Source organism: Leopardus geoffroyi, chromosome B2, assembly GCF_018350155.1.
Source record: "Leopardus geoffroyi isolate Oge1 chromosome B2, O.geoffroyi_Oge1_pat1.0, whole genome shotgun sequence".
In the NCBI taxonomy this organism is placed as follows: domain Eukaryota; kingdom Metazoa; phylum Chordata; class Mammalia; order Carnivora; family Felidae; genus Leopardus; species Leopardus geoffroyi.
In genome coordinates, this window is record NC_059332.1 from 33036476 (window position 1) to 33051469 (window position 14994).

The window sequence follows — 14994 nt, forward strand, 5'->3', positions numbered from 1 at the left end:
TCCACATACATTCTCCCATTTAAACCTCACATCAACCGGGTGAGGGAGGTATTTGTCACTGGTGCTCACTTTATAGGGGGAGACAAGCTGAGGCTCAGAGAGGACCCTGGGCGCATCTAGCTGTGGCTGAGGGTCTCGGTGCTGGTGGGCTGGGATTTGGGGCCCAGGGGGGCAGGGCAGGGCTCATGGGAATTGCCAGGTTCCCGGGAAGCCACCTCAGGGCTTTCTGTGGAGGAGCACTGGGGGTTGATTGTCTCCCTGGGAGGAGGGGAGAAGAGGGGGGAGAAGAATGGAGGAGAGAGGGACGGAAGAGGGTGGAGGGTTATTACAAACTCCTCCGTGCCTGCCTGCCACTGCCCATGCTGCAAATCCAGTCTATACAGGGCAACCAGAAGAGTGCCTCAGAGCCTTTGCACTGGCTGTGCCCTCCACCCAAACACCATCCAGCCACCTGGCTCCCTTCCTTACTTTCCTGGGTCTATATTCAAACACACTCTCTCTGATCACGTGTTTAAAAGAGCCCTTCCTGCACCCCCACCACCCCCCGCCAAGTGGCTCAGCAAGCTAAGCATCCGACTCTTGATTTTGGCTCAGGTCACGATCTCACAGTTCATGGGGTCAAGCCCTGCACGGAATTCTGCACTGGCGGCATGGAGCCTGCTTGGGATTCTGTCTCTCCCTCTCTCTGCCCCTCCCCTGCTTGTGCTCTCTCCCTCAAAATAAATAAATAAATTAAAAAAAAAAACAAAAACAAAAAAAACAAGAAAAGAGCCCTTCCTCTCTTCCGTCACTCTCAAAACTCCGACCCTATGCAATTTTCCTCCCCAGCACCTGTCACCACTTGAATTATTGCTTATCTTGTTTACTATCTTTCTCCCCCTGTAGAAGGTCAGCTCCATGTGGGCAAGGACTGTATGTGTTTTCCTTCACTGCTGTATTCCAGCCTAGCCCAACATCTGGCTCACTAATCTGATTGGTGAATGAATGAATGAATGAATGAATGAATGACATTATGCCCAAGGCCACCATTCGGGCCACCATTGCCTCTAATCTGAACTGTTTCATTGGTCTCCCAATCACTCTCTCAGACTAAGTCCTCAGCCTACAACCAACCCTCCACTCCACACCCAAAAGAATATTTCTAATCCCCAAATCTAGCCAGGGCACTGTTCTACAGGATCAAGTCCACACCCTTGACCTAAACCCCCAGTTCATCCGAGCCGTCTCCACTCATCCACCACCCAACCTTCCTGCCCTCATGCCACAAGCCTTACTGCTTCCATACCAGACACACCCGAAGTTCCAGCTACGCCTGCTCTTTCCACTTAGAGCACTATCATGGCTCCTTTTCTGCCTGCAGGACACTGACCACCTCCTCCAGGCAGCCACCGCATGCGTGCCCTGTCCAAAGCGAGTTCTCCCTCCTGAGGCCCCACAGACCCTCACCTGCACCTCCACCATAGCCCTCCTACACCCCAACTTGAGCTATGACAAAATCGCATGTATGTCACACCTCCCCATCCAGGAAGGACCCAGATTAATTCACTCTGGCAATCTCTCCCATTCCTACCACCTGCTCCAGTATCTTGCATAAACTTGGAGCTCCATAAATATTTGCTGAATCAAATGGAACCAGTTCAAACACAGCCCAGGGAGAGTGCCCATTAAGAGGGGCCTTTCCTCCAGTTTGCTGGCATTTCAGGCCAGTCTGAGGACAAACGGACCTTTAAGTGCCACTTAATCGTGACACACAGGAGCAGTTGGCCCAACGTTCCACTAACCTCTCCTTGGGGGTGCCTGGGAGGAAACCAATTCACCAGGGTTGAGAGGTGGCCAGGGCCCTGTTAAAATGGTCCAGCCCATAATAGCAGCTCCTGGCCCAGCCCGGCAGCCTGCACGTATGAGCACGAGCGTGGCCACCCCCATGGGTGAGGACAGCAGGCACAACACAACCACTGCTGAATTATTTATTCCGTACATTGTTAGCGCAGTAGAGAGAGCAACCGTGTCTCCAGGCTTCAATTAAAATATCAAGGCACCCGCACCGTCTGCCCGGCCACATGCCCAGCTCCCACCAAAACTGGCAGGATAGCACCTCCTGGGAAGCCATAAGCGCCCTTAAGGCCAACACTGCTTCCCTCCCTCACCTCCCCACAGCCAAGTCCTGTTTCAGCACCACGGACAGTGCCCCCTCCTCTAAGCCTCCGCTGTGACCTTTCACCCGGAGCTGCCCCTGAGACACTTGGCAAAACTTCCAGGGCTCTAAAAAACCATTTAGTAAATCGATGACCTAAAAGAGCCTTTCTGGTTTCCCAAAGCAGCCCTGGGACAAGCCTGGCTGGGTTTTGAGCTGAACTCCCGATTCTCTATCAGCTCCCAGCACACCCTGCCACACTTTACAGCACATGGCCGGAAGGCAAGAGTTCAAGACTCCCCCCGGCTCTTCTCCAAGCAACACGGTAAACTCTGGGCACATCATACCACCTCCCTGGGCTCTGTTCTTCTCAGTCAGAAAATGCAAATGATGATGCCCAGGCTGTGATCTCCAGGGAGTGTCACAATCAATGAAGAGGGGCTTTGACAAGGTAAAAATGAGATACGAATGTTGGCCCTACTAAGAGAAGGCTTTAATTTCATTTGAGTGGGTTTCTGCAGCCTTACCACCCATACCCCAGCCTGAAATTCCCTGCTTCTGGGGCACAGACTCAGGATGAAGACAGAGCTGGCGGATCCTCCAAGAGCTGGCTGGGTCACAAGCTAACTAGGTCACCCACGAGATTTACTTCAACAACCCCCGGACTAGAATATGAGGCCGAGTGAAATCAAAGTGGGCGAGCTGAAAAAGAGCAAGAAATTGCAAACACATGCCGCCAGGAACTGTGGAATGAGCGCAGGCTTCGGGGAAAGGCGGTGCTGCGGGCCTCTGCTGCTTCCTGGACAAGCCTGTCTCCTCACCTGTAGAATTTCCCGGCTGGTCACTTACCTTAGATAATCTATGTGAGGCTCTGACACAGTGCCAGGCACATAAATTCAACCATGGGTGTTATTAAGCACCCACTATGTTCCTGGCCAGAAGGCAGAGCAGTAAAGAAGCGAGACACAATCCTGCCTTGTAGAGCTGACACCTGAATGATGGGTGTTGTTATCCATCAAGATGATGGGCAAGGTAGCATTTGAGACGGGCCTAGAAGCCCAGGTGGAATTTCCAAAGCAAAAAAAGGAGGCGAGAAGGCATAACCCTTTTGGGGAAATGTTTGGCAGATGCCTCATTAAGCTAATCATTCACGTAGCCGATGAGCCAGCAATTTGTGTGTGTGTGTGTGTGCGCGCGCACGTGTGTATGTGGTATGTGTGTTCACATATACGCAAAATGAGTGCCTGTGTCCACTCAAAGACACGTATACAAATATTCAGAGTAGCTTTATTCATAATAGCCAATCACCAGATTCAGCCCAGACGTCCAACGGAAGCAGAGTAGAGATACGTAAATTACGAACTAAGCACACGACGGAATAGTACAGAGCAATGAAAAACAGGAATATAGTCAAGCACGTGGATGAATCTCCCAGATCACGTGAAAGATGCCAGCCACGAAAGGCTTACTGTATGATTCTGTTTATACAAGCTCAAAGCCAGATGCAAATAATCCATGCTGTTAGAAGTTGGGCTAGTGATTAGCCTTGGGGAAGCAAGGATATTGACTAAGAGAGGCTCAAGGGAACGTTCTAGGGTACTGCAAATGTTCTCTGGCTTGATGTTCATACACATATACACATTTATAAATGCTCATCAAGTAGTACATGTGAAATGTGTTCACGTTACTACATATAAGTTATACTTCAATTCTTTTTAATGTAAAGGAAAGAAAAGGTGGACAAAGGAAAGACCAGAAAGAGAAACCAGCAGATGGGATCTTGGGAGGCTGAAGGAGAGGAACCGGAGCAGAAGTGGCAGCAGCCAGAGGAAAGGACTGGGGTGCAGGTAGGCCGGATGGCCTGTAGAGACAATGCCACCCTGGGAACCCAGGGGCTGCTAACTCCTTCTCCAGGCACCCCCTGCCATGCGTCCCACCTGTCCACAGCAAATGGTATAGATGAGGTCATTTCCCCTCCCTGCCAAGCCTGGCCCCCTGCCCACCACCTCCCCTTCAGCCACCGCCCTGGATTGGAATCCCTGAGTTTAATTTCTGGAGCACCGGGGTGGGGGAGGGGGGGGGACTTTCACCCAGGGCAGGAATAAAGTGAAACCGCAATCTCTCAGCCCCACACCGGTAGTTCAGCTGAGCATGTCTCTCCAGGCCCCCGTGTCCCACGCCCACAGCATCACTGAGGACACCTGGCTCTGCCTCCCACACTCCACCTGCTATGTCCACCTTCCCGTCCGCCCTCTCAGGGAGCTCACCTGAGCACCTGTCTCTCCCAGGATTACCGGTCCAATTAGGCAGGACCCTCCCACCTCCTGCTTCCCACCTACCCAGCACCCAAGCCTTCATGGTCACATCCCCCCATGGAGGGAGAGTCCACTGCAAATGCCCGGACACGGTGAGGAAGCAGCCCAGAAACCCCACACCCCACCAGCCACCAGAGAGATGTGACACATAAAAGATGATAGGGCCCCCTGATGGGGGGTTGCATAGCCATCACCCACCATGTTTCAGAGACTATTTAAGGATGGTGGAAAATGCTCCCAACCGCAGCCTGGTGGGCAAAAGCTGGCTACAGAACCACATAGATGTTACGGTCGCAACGTCATAAATTATACACAGGAAAGGCTAGAAGGAAATACACAAACGTTTCAAGTTTGTCACTCTGGATGGCGGGATGAGTGGGCAATTTTCATTTGCTTCTTTATGCTCTTCTGTTTTCTTCCAGATCTGCAATGAACATGTTGGCTTTTATAACAACACCAACAGGAAGGAGTGTGGGGGCATAAGCCACACTCACACATAGGGGCACAAGGCTGACTCTCCCGCGCTCTGTGGGGCAGAGGGAAGACCGACATGCTTCCAGCCTGCAAGTCACCTTCACCACCACCCATGGATTCACACTAAGAGCTGGTGGCCTCAAAGGATCTGCCTGTGACATCCAGGTGTGTGTAGAGGGCAAGCACTGGGCTGGAAGTCTGGGACCCCTGTTCCAAGCCCAGCTCTGATTCTGACTAGCTAGGTGGCCTCCCACACAGTAACTTCTCTGGGTCTCAATCTCCTCATGTAAAGTCAGGGCATCTGTCCTGACCACTTTGTAGGGCCGTCGTGTGGAATGACCAAGAAGCAACTGTGAAAGATCGTCACCTGCCGATGGTTGTGAGTGACCCTGCTTCCCCTATTCCCATTTATCACTGGGCCCTAAGGCCGTACCACGGTTTCCAAGAAATGCTCAGAAGCTGCCTACAGCAGGTGTCTGAAAGTCCCCAAAATCATGGGCCATACTCCTACGCTGACTCGCAAACTGTACATAAAACATACGTATTTTTAATTAAACTGGAAACCAAACAAAAGCTAAGGAAAACCCCACTTCTTCCTTCAAAGCGTTGCCAAAGACCACTGTACAGATTGTAGCAAAACCCACTCATCGGACCTCTCGTGAAAGGTCATTGGGAAATGAACCTGGGAAAGTTCATTGTCAAATCAAGTACCAGCTGCCGAACTTCCAGGAGGCTCTGTGCCTGATTCCTTTGAGGAACAGAGATTTTTGTTCTTCACATTGACAGCTTTCTGTTAAAAATATTTTTTGACTCATCCCTCCAGATTCTGTGGGGACCCACAAAAGAAACGGGTGACATCGTCCCTAACCTCAGGGTCTCTCGGTGGAGAGACCAGAGGGAATGAAAGCTCAGGGGCCAGCACTGACTAAGGGAGTTGGTCCAGGCGGGGACTGGTTTGGGCGGGAAGGGTCTCAGGGGAGGAGGACATTTGAAGCTGGATGTGCAGAATGGGAAAGAGAGTTTTCAATAAGGGAAGCCACATCTCTTTCGAAGAGAGTTCGGTGAATTATGCAAAATTAATATAATAAATATGTACAATGTGCTCCAGGTGACAAGGCTCTTTGCTCATCTCACTGTGTACCTTGGGGTAGGAGGAAGGAGGCAGCGGATTCCTTGGTGCTTCCGAGGAGGTATTGCATGGAAAATTCACATGGAAAACAAGAACAGTTTCAAGTCCCCCAAAAGAAGAGTTTTGAGGCCCTCCGGGAAGAAGTGGGGAATCTCCTGCCTCACTACCCTCAGAAAGTATTCAGTAAAATTGGATCTGGATGCCTCGTGCGGATGGGAAAATGGAGAGGCCAGATAGTCTAAGTGATTTTGCCAAGGTCCCAAGGCTAGTTAGAACAGAAGGGGGGCCCTCCTGGCAGCGGGCAGTGAGAAGTGTTTAAACCGAGATGCGGACGGACGGATGAGCCTTACCTGCGGACCTGGGACAGAAGCACTCCTTAAGGAGCCGGGGAGGCAAGGGACCAGCCAAACTCCACCCCTGAGCCGCTGCAGGACCCAAGGAGTCACCGCCCCTCAGAGCTGCATCTGTTAAATGGACACACAAGGCAGCCATGGGGCCCAAAGACAGCAGAACGTGGGCACAGAAGCAGTTCTGCTAGGAGCAATCACACCTGAATGATGCAGGGGCGGAGGGAAGGGCGGGCAGACAACCGAGCCAGGCCAGCGATGGTCATCCACCCTGCCGGTTCTCAGCACCTTCTCAGAGCATGTGTGGGATGGAGACCCAGGAGCCCAGGGCCTCCGGCTCCCACTAGACCCCCGCAGAGGCCTGGAGCTGCCCCTGCCCCTGCCTCCACCCCCACACAGACTCACAGTGAAGCGGGGCCCACTCACTCTTCTGGGCAGCTCTTGTGTCAAGGAGCGGGGTCCCTGCTCCCCACGATCTGCTGCACGAGGCTGGTGGCACAGGGCCCGGGTCAGCATCAGCCACAGGGCCTCCTCCCGGCCCCGCCCGGCTGACAGCAGAGGTAGAGAAGCAGCCACAGGAAGTGTGGCCCCCACCCCTGGCCGGCAGGAGGGCAAGAGATTACGAATACACTGGTCCTGTGACCCGGCGCTCTGTAGGAATTCTCCCGATAGAGACACGCAACGTGGCCGAGGCACGAAGTCAGTCGCACAAGGCGTGTTCTCAAACACACCAGGTTGGGAAGCACCTGGTGTCTGCCACGAGGAGACTGGGAGCAGGGCGTACTCTGTGGCCGTACAAAGGCCAAGGTCCTTCCTGGCTGATGAGCAATCCCCACGGCCACCAGGCAGGTGCTGCGGCGTGTGAAAACAGCGGAGGAGAACGTATGCGTGCACACATCCCCACCCCCCACCCCGCACCCCAGATTCAGTGAACAGTCAACGGTGAATGGCGCCCCCGGAGTTTGCAACGCCACAGCCCCGAGTCCAGACCACAGCCCTCTTTGGAAGGTCACACGGGGAGCAGCGGCTGCCTCCACGGTAGGGCTGGGGTATGTCCTTTGGTATGTTTGAAAGCCCATGGGAATGTATTACGCGCTTAAAAAATAATGCTGTAAATAGCAATGATGGTGATAATAATATTAACGGTAATACTGTAGGCCTAGGGGGCTCCAGGGCCCCTGGATAAAAGGCACATTCAGAAGAGAGAAGCATCTTTAAAGGAGACCCTCTCAGGCACTTCCACATACAACCCCTCTCTCTGCCTCCCGTCCCTACCCCTCCAGACACCCCTTCCTCTCCCACCACCCCGCAAAACACTTGAGCGAGAAGGCAGGACTCAAGGCCAGGAGGGCCCAGCGCAGAGGCTGGGGGCTCCCCAGCCCGATGCTGCAGGTGAAAGTAGGGGTCCTGGTCCAGGGCCAGAGCCAGGCCGAGGTGGGTGTCGGGGAGGGGGCTACTCTCCCCTCATTAGGTTTGTTGTACTTTCCTAATTGATTTTGTGTCTGTGTCCCCGGGATACTTAGGACCATCTTAGAAACCACTTAAGCAATTTAAAATAATCAAAGTACTTATAAGGCACTTAACATTTCCTCACACTTCAGGCTTCCCATAAACCCCCTTCCAGCTGCAATCTGAGGCCTCAGTCAGAGGCAACCGCTGCCAGGAGGTAGATGTCTGTGTCACCGGGAGCCTCAGCAGTCCTGAAGCGAGACGGCCAACCCCCACACAAGCACCAGGCTCGCTCCCACTCTCCCTCTCCTCTCTCACCACCAGGCCTTTGGCCTCCTGGGTCCCTCCACCTGGAATGCCCTCCCCCACTGGCCAGCACAGCCCTCCACCTACCTCACTGTATGCTCGCTGTTGAATCTCAGCTAGTTGTCCTCCTACAGGAAGCCTTCCCTGACACCCCACCCCCCAACCGGGCCTCGTCCATCTCCGTGAAAGCCCTCATCTCACTGTCATGGAATTACTGACCGTTGACTTCTGACATCAGCGTCCTTGGCCCATACTCCAGGTCTCTAAAACATGGCATGGCCTGCACGGGGCAGTCGTCCATCATGCTTGTTGACCAACACAACGAATCCAAAACCGACTTCACAGAGTCAAGGAGGTACATTGCTCCTCTGGATGACACAAGAGCCCGGTCAGGCCGTGGCAACCCTGGGTACATCACAGACCTCAAAAGCACCAAGCCAACCCCCAGAGGAGGCAAGGGCCAACCCTGACTGAGTCCTCACCATTATCATCATCCCCATTTTATAGAGGAGGACACTCAGGCTCAGAGAGATCCAGCAACTTGCTCAAAGTTGCACAGCAAGTGACTGGCAGATCCAGTCAAGGCATCTCCAAATGTAGGTCCATGAAGCCCCCAGGAGCTTATGAAACAAGACTTCGCACGCAAAGAGTCCCCGTCGCAGGGCCACGTAGGCCCAGGCATCTGGTGAAAACTTGTGTTTTAACAAGCCCCAGGGGGTTCCAATGGGGAGACAGGTTTGGAAACCAGCACCCTGCATCAAAGGTAGAGAGCAACATGGCAGCCTCTGGGGAAGTTCAGGAGGCGTACTCTCCACGAGTCTGCAATTCCGCTCCTGAGTGTGACCCACAAGAAAACTCTCCCAAGAACACAGAGAGACACGGGCAAGGATGGTCGGGCAGCACCCCTGGGATGAGCCAGGAAGATCATCAGGGGACTTGCCCAGGTGACCCCAAGAAATGAACGAGTAAATGCACAGGGCGCTGTTCCAGTGAGGAACCAAACGGCCAAGAAAAGGAACGGGACAAGCTGAGCAAACGCAGCCAGCCCCAGGACACCCAACGTGATCCAATTTTTTATCAAGCTTAAAACACACAAAACTAGAGGCACCTGGGTGGCTCAGTCGGTTAAGCGTCCGACTTCAGCTCAGGTCATGATCTCAAGGCTCGTGAGTTCGAACCCCACGTTGGGCTCTGTGCTGACAGCTCGGAGCCTGGAGCCCGCTTCAGAGTCTGTGTCTCCCTCTCTCTCTGCCCCTCCCCTACTCATGCTCTGTCTCTCTCACTCTCAAAAATGAATAAAACACACAAAACTATTTTTAAGTGCACAGTCATTAAAAGAACTAAAAACAATCCGCACAGGACAGGGCGGTGGCGGCCTCCGAGGAGGAAGAGGCGGAGCACAGGGACGCTCACACGGGCCCTCTGATGACATTTGCAATGTTTTCTTCCTTAGCATGAAAACAAACATTGATACCAGTAGGGCAAAATATCAATATTTGATCAAGCCACGTGATGAGTCTAGGACAGTTTATTCGTCTCTATAATTCTCCATGTGCTTGAAGTTTGGAGGGTAATAGAATACATGATGCCTTGTGAGAGTGAGAGAGAGAGAGAGAGAGAGACCCTTTTCCGTCAAGCCCACCTGGAAAATACCACTCATCTTTGATAAAAGGCTCCTTTGTGAAAGCTGTGTGCACCCCATATCCCCATCCCCCCTCAGAACAGACCTGGTCCCGGAAGCCACACCCCTCACACACCCGGCCCCCCAATCCTAAGCCTCAAATGTCCCCCCGGTGGGGGAGGGGGGTTGCCACCCAAATTCGTTCCTAACGGTCCAGCTTTGCCCTCTTCCTGCTGCTCTGACGAAGGGGCCACACTGGACTCCCTGACAGCAATCAGGGCCTGAACTTGGAGGGAGACAGGGAGGCAGCAGCCCTGAACACAAATACCGCCCCCCCACACACACCCTGCAGGACCTCCCACTGAACCACAGCCCCAGGGGCTGGAGAATGAGCTAAGTGTCGCCTCTCTGCTCCTCAGCCCCGGCCAGAGATGCCCAGACACCCAAGGACCCTTAGGGCCCCCCTATGCTCCTGCCCCGCATGGGGTGGTGCTCAGCGGGCTCCCTCCCTCTGTCCCTCCAGCATATTTCAGCCCTAATGAGTTTTAAATTCCCCTAGGCCCCCGGGGATGGCTAGAGAGCCGGCAGCCAGGCCAGTCCATCTTCGTGGTACCTGTGCCTCATGCCTCCTGGGTCATCCCAGGGCACTTCTCGGTGGCCCCAGGAAAAACAGAAGCCTGGGGAGGACTCAGGTCCAGGAATGAAGGAACGAAGAAAGAAAGGAACAGGGAGAAGAATCCAGCCCCCCCCCTCACATGAGCACGCGTTACAACAGCTACTGTTCCTCGAACTGGGTCATGTGCCACTTTTCATTGTCCCGTTTAATACAACTATCCTACCCATCTTATAGATCTGGAAACTGGGCTCAGAGGTCATGTGACCTGCCCAAGGATCACACAGGCAAGAGTGGCAGGGCCAGGATTGGCCCCTTTTGAAACAGCTTCACACCCCTGAGACCAACCCCGTCTCTCCAGCCCCCGGGGATGCGTGCAGAGCTCGCTCACGGTCATCCCACAGGCGAGGAAAACAGCCCCGAGCAGCATCTGTTCACAGCCAGGCCACATCTTCAATCAAGGGGAAATTTCTGGAGCTATGTTGGGGTGGAGAGGACCATCTGAGAATGGAAAGGGGACCTGGAGGGGTTGGGTGCCCACCAGAAAGTGCTCAGCACATTAGGGTACCAATGGCCCTAATCAAGGTGTGAAGCGGGCAGGTGGCCAGAGTGGCCATGAGGCGGGGCACACCTGTCCAGAAACAGGGGACCTTGTGGGCCACTCCTACCTCTTGGCCTTAACCATGGATAAGGCCACCCCACATGACCCAGAGAGAGGCCCAGGCAGAGCCAGAGAGGGTATAAAAGGCAGGAAGGAGAGAGATGGGGGGAGAACAGAAGAGGGAAGCAGAGAAATCCACAGAGTCCCAAAGAAGGAGGCAGGGGCTGGGGACCAAGGGGGCTCTGATTCCCCCGCTTCCCTGCCCCGCAAAACGTGGCTCCAGGATACAATTCTCCATGGCAGCCCAGAGCCTGGAGGCGGGGGCATGCATCTCCTCACCTCACCCCAGCCCGGGCCCCCAAGTAAGTGGCAAGCGTAAAGGTCAATTGGAATATAAAGCAGAATGTGCCGCCTTTTCATTTCCAACATGTCTGGGTCATAAAAATGCAAGTTTAATAAACTGGGAGGAAGTGGAAAAGCACACAGCTCATTTAGGACTAGGCAGGGGGAGGTACTATGAGCTTAACCCTCTGACAGACAGGCGGAGGCATGGGCCACACCCCTGCCCCAGGCACAGCTCCCACGCAGGGGTTGCTTTGGGGGGGTTGGGGAGGGGGGTTGCGGGGTTGCTCGGTTTTCCCAAGGCTGACAGACAGGGCCGGGGGCACTGAGGGCAAGGGGAAGACCCAGGCCCAGGTCCCTGGGTCCCAGGGAGGCCCAGTCCTGCCCTCCACAAGCCCATGGACGTCAGGGAGGCCCACAACAGCCACACAAAGGACCCCACGTACCCCAGGAACAGCTCAGCCCTTCACGGGTCAGGAGAGTCTTGGAGTTTGAGTCAGGGTTTGAAGAAGGAGTCTGACTCTGCCAGTCGGGCATCAGGAGGGAAGTTCCAGGAGGAGCACACGGCCAGGAAAATCCCCGAGGCAGGTTTTGGAAAGCATAGCACACACTCAGAATATGCAGGGTCGAGGCAGGTTGGACTACACTGGAGAGGCCACGAGAAAGGCCACTGGGGCCATGGCAATACCGCGGTAACCTGACCGCTGGGGAGTAGGCTCAGTGCTCCTTCTCCAGGAGAGGACACCAGGTAGAGGAGTGGGCTTGGCCCACCTGATCCGATGCCCTCATTTTACAGAACAGCCGACCCACCCAAGGTCACAGCGCGTTGTCAGCAGAGCCAGACCCAGAACACAGGTCCCTGAGCTATGGGAGGCTTCAGTGGTAAGGGGACCCACAGCCCTCCCCTGAGTGGAGAGCCAGAGATCACCCAGCATCCCCCACGCCTCACAGTGAGTGCCTGGAGAGCCCCAGGACCAACACACTGGGGGGAACTCAGCTACACTCACCCATCATCCCTCTGCCAAAAGCCAGTGATCTGCCCCTCCATATTGCCCAGCTCCCCAGCCTGCATGGCTCAGATCACTCCCCCTCCCCCCTTGAACCCCCCTTCAATGCTCTGCCTGCACGCGATGAGGACTAACATTACTGAGCCCTATGGTGCACCCACACCACCAGCTCCTCACTACATTATCCTACATCCTTACCCTGAGAGGTACACGTGATTCTACCCATTTCACAGATGAGATGAGCAAGGTCCAGACAGGGTGAGGGATCTGGGGCCAAGATCTGAGCCACCTACCATGTGGCTGCCTCCAAAGCCAGTGAGTGCTCTGGGCTGCCCGCCGCAACCAGGCACTCGGCCGATATCCCCAGTCTACATGCCAGGTGCTGGTCTGAGCACTTTCCGTGTATTCACTTAATCTTTACCGTGCCCTGTGAGGTGGGGAGCATTTTACAGACAAGGAAACTGAGGCACAGAGAGGTACTCCCAGGTAATAAATGGCAGAGCAGGGGTTTGAGGACAGGCCATCTGGCCCCGGAGCCCATGCCTTAACCATCGCATGCTACTGCCTCTTGGGGCTCCCCATCTGGCTGGCCCTGCCTCGCTCCTGTCTCGAGCTCTCCTTCCTCAGGCCAGGGAGACGGGGTGGAAGAGGGACAAGGGGCCAGGGGTGGGAGGAGGCCATCAGAGTGGGAGCGGAGGGAAAGAGTGAGCCTCTCCCACAGGCTCCACCCTTATATCTCCTCCCCCACCCACCCATCACCTCTGTGGTTTCACAAGGACTGTTCAGGGACCATTTGCATATTTAACAGGTGAGGAAACTGAGGTCCTGAGAGGCCCAGTGATTGCCCAAGGTCCCCAGACTCCTGCTGACCCCTCCCCCCCACAACACCCTTGGCAGCAATAAGGGTCAGGATGTAGGTTTGGGCACTCCCTTGGTCCCCCTCTCCCATCCCCAGAGCTGTCTTGGTCCTCCCTCTTGAGTCCCTAGGTCAACAATCAAGCAAAGTCCTGCCCCAGGGCCTTTGTACTTGCTGTTCTCTCTACCTAGAACACTCTCCAGATAGCCAGTGGGCAAGTCCCTTTGTTCTATTTGAGCTTATGCAGAAATAATCCCTCTTCAGTGAAGCCACCCCCAACCATCCTGTCTACATTGGCACCCCTCCGCCATGCCTCAGCTTTGTTCTGCAGGGAACTGCCCCCCCCCCCATTAGGTATTATACATTTTACCTGTTCCCTGCCTGCTTTCCCCCTCTAACAGAAGCCCACCGGGACCAGGCCTTACTCCGTTTTGTTTCCTGCTTTACAAAGTTGCTTAGAGCGGTGGTTCTCCACCTGGGCGGCACGTGGGTATCACGTGGGGAACCCAAGCCCCATCTCAGACCAATCAATCTGAATTCCTGGGGTGAGCCTTGGGTACTAGGATTTTTTTAAACTCCCTGGGTGATTCCAAGGTGCAGCCAGATGGAGAACACTTCTCTAGCAGTGCTAGGCACAGAGAAGATGTTCGATATGGAGTCCGTGAGTGGAATGAGTGAATGAATTCTTGCCCCGGGGCCCCTGTCATCTCCTACCTGGACTCCAGGAGCGCACCAGGCCTCCCTCCAGGGCATTTCTGGGAAGCGGCCCCAGAGGCCCCTCTGCCTCCTTGAAATTTCACCATCATGAGCCTGTTTGCCAATCCAGTCACCAGAGCTGAACCCAGGCTTCCAGCCCCAAACCTCCTGTATTCAGAGCTGGGTCTGCAACCCCAGGGTGCACCTGCGAGGCAGCTGGCTCGAGAGGGCTGCAGCGGGGGCAGGGTCCTCCCTGGAGAGCCTGGTGGGATGGGAACACCAGGCCGACTCAGACCACACGGTCTGGTGGCCAACCAAGCCTCCTGGCAGGTGTCCAACCACAGGCCCGGCCCCCAGGCCTCATCCGCCTGCTGGAGCTTGAGGAATCCGATGCTCTAGTAAACTCCCCAGGTGACTGTGATGAGGTGCCAGGCTTGAGAACCACCGAGGCAACGCAACGTCTCCCCCCGCAGCCCTACCCACCCATCCTTCCCCCCGCCTTGCATCCCCGGTATCTGACTATATTGGGGGGGGGGCACCGCTCCACTGTGGACAGTAATCAGGTGGTTGGGACAGAGCACAGAGGGCAGAGAGAACAGCCAGTGGAGTGGTCAGTGGGGGGCTCTGAGCCCAGTGCCACATCCCCCCCCCCCACTGCACCTCCCTCCCCTCTCTCTGCAGGCTCCAGCCTGACCCTGACGTCTTGACGTCCCCCTTCCCAGGCTCTCACCACAGAGGGACACCTGGTGCTTGGGGGAAAGAGGGAGGCTATAAAAGCATGGGCTATGCACTTCTCACCTGAGAACAGCCCCTGAGAGTCACCCTCAGCAAGACCTACTTCCCCCACCTCTTCCCCTCCTTCCCCACCCCTTCGGCCACCTAGCCCCTCACAAACGCTATCAAAACTATTCTACCAATATCAAAACTGTTCCGGTAACACCCGCGTCCCCAAAGCACCTACGAAGGGTTTTGCCCACATTATCGCCTCTGCCGGGTGAGTGCCATCGTGTCCGCGCTGCAGACGATCAACTGAGTCTCAGAAAAGCCACGCAGTATTAGGCCAGGTCTCAAACCCGAGTCTATCGGGTGGCCAAGAGTTAGGAG

General features: G+C 54.9%; 1 protein-coding gene across 9 annotated transcripts in view; it reads right to left on the reverse strand.

The window, feature by feature from the left end:
• Positions 1-14994, reverse strand: part of GRM4 (glutamate metabotropic receptor 4) — a 150118-nt gene that overhangs the window by 115112 nt on the left and 20012 nt on the right. Inside the window, exon 1 of one of the 9 annotated variants that reach the window (XM_045497946.1) lies at positions 6403-6427. The exons of the other annotated variants lie outside the window; for them this stretch is intronic. The gene's annotated coding sequence lies outside the window, so the exon portion shown is untranslated. Of the gene's footprint in view, positions 1-6402; positions 6428-14994 lie in introns of those variants that run through there. 9 annotated transcript variants of the gene reach the window in all.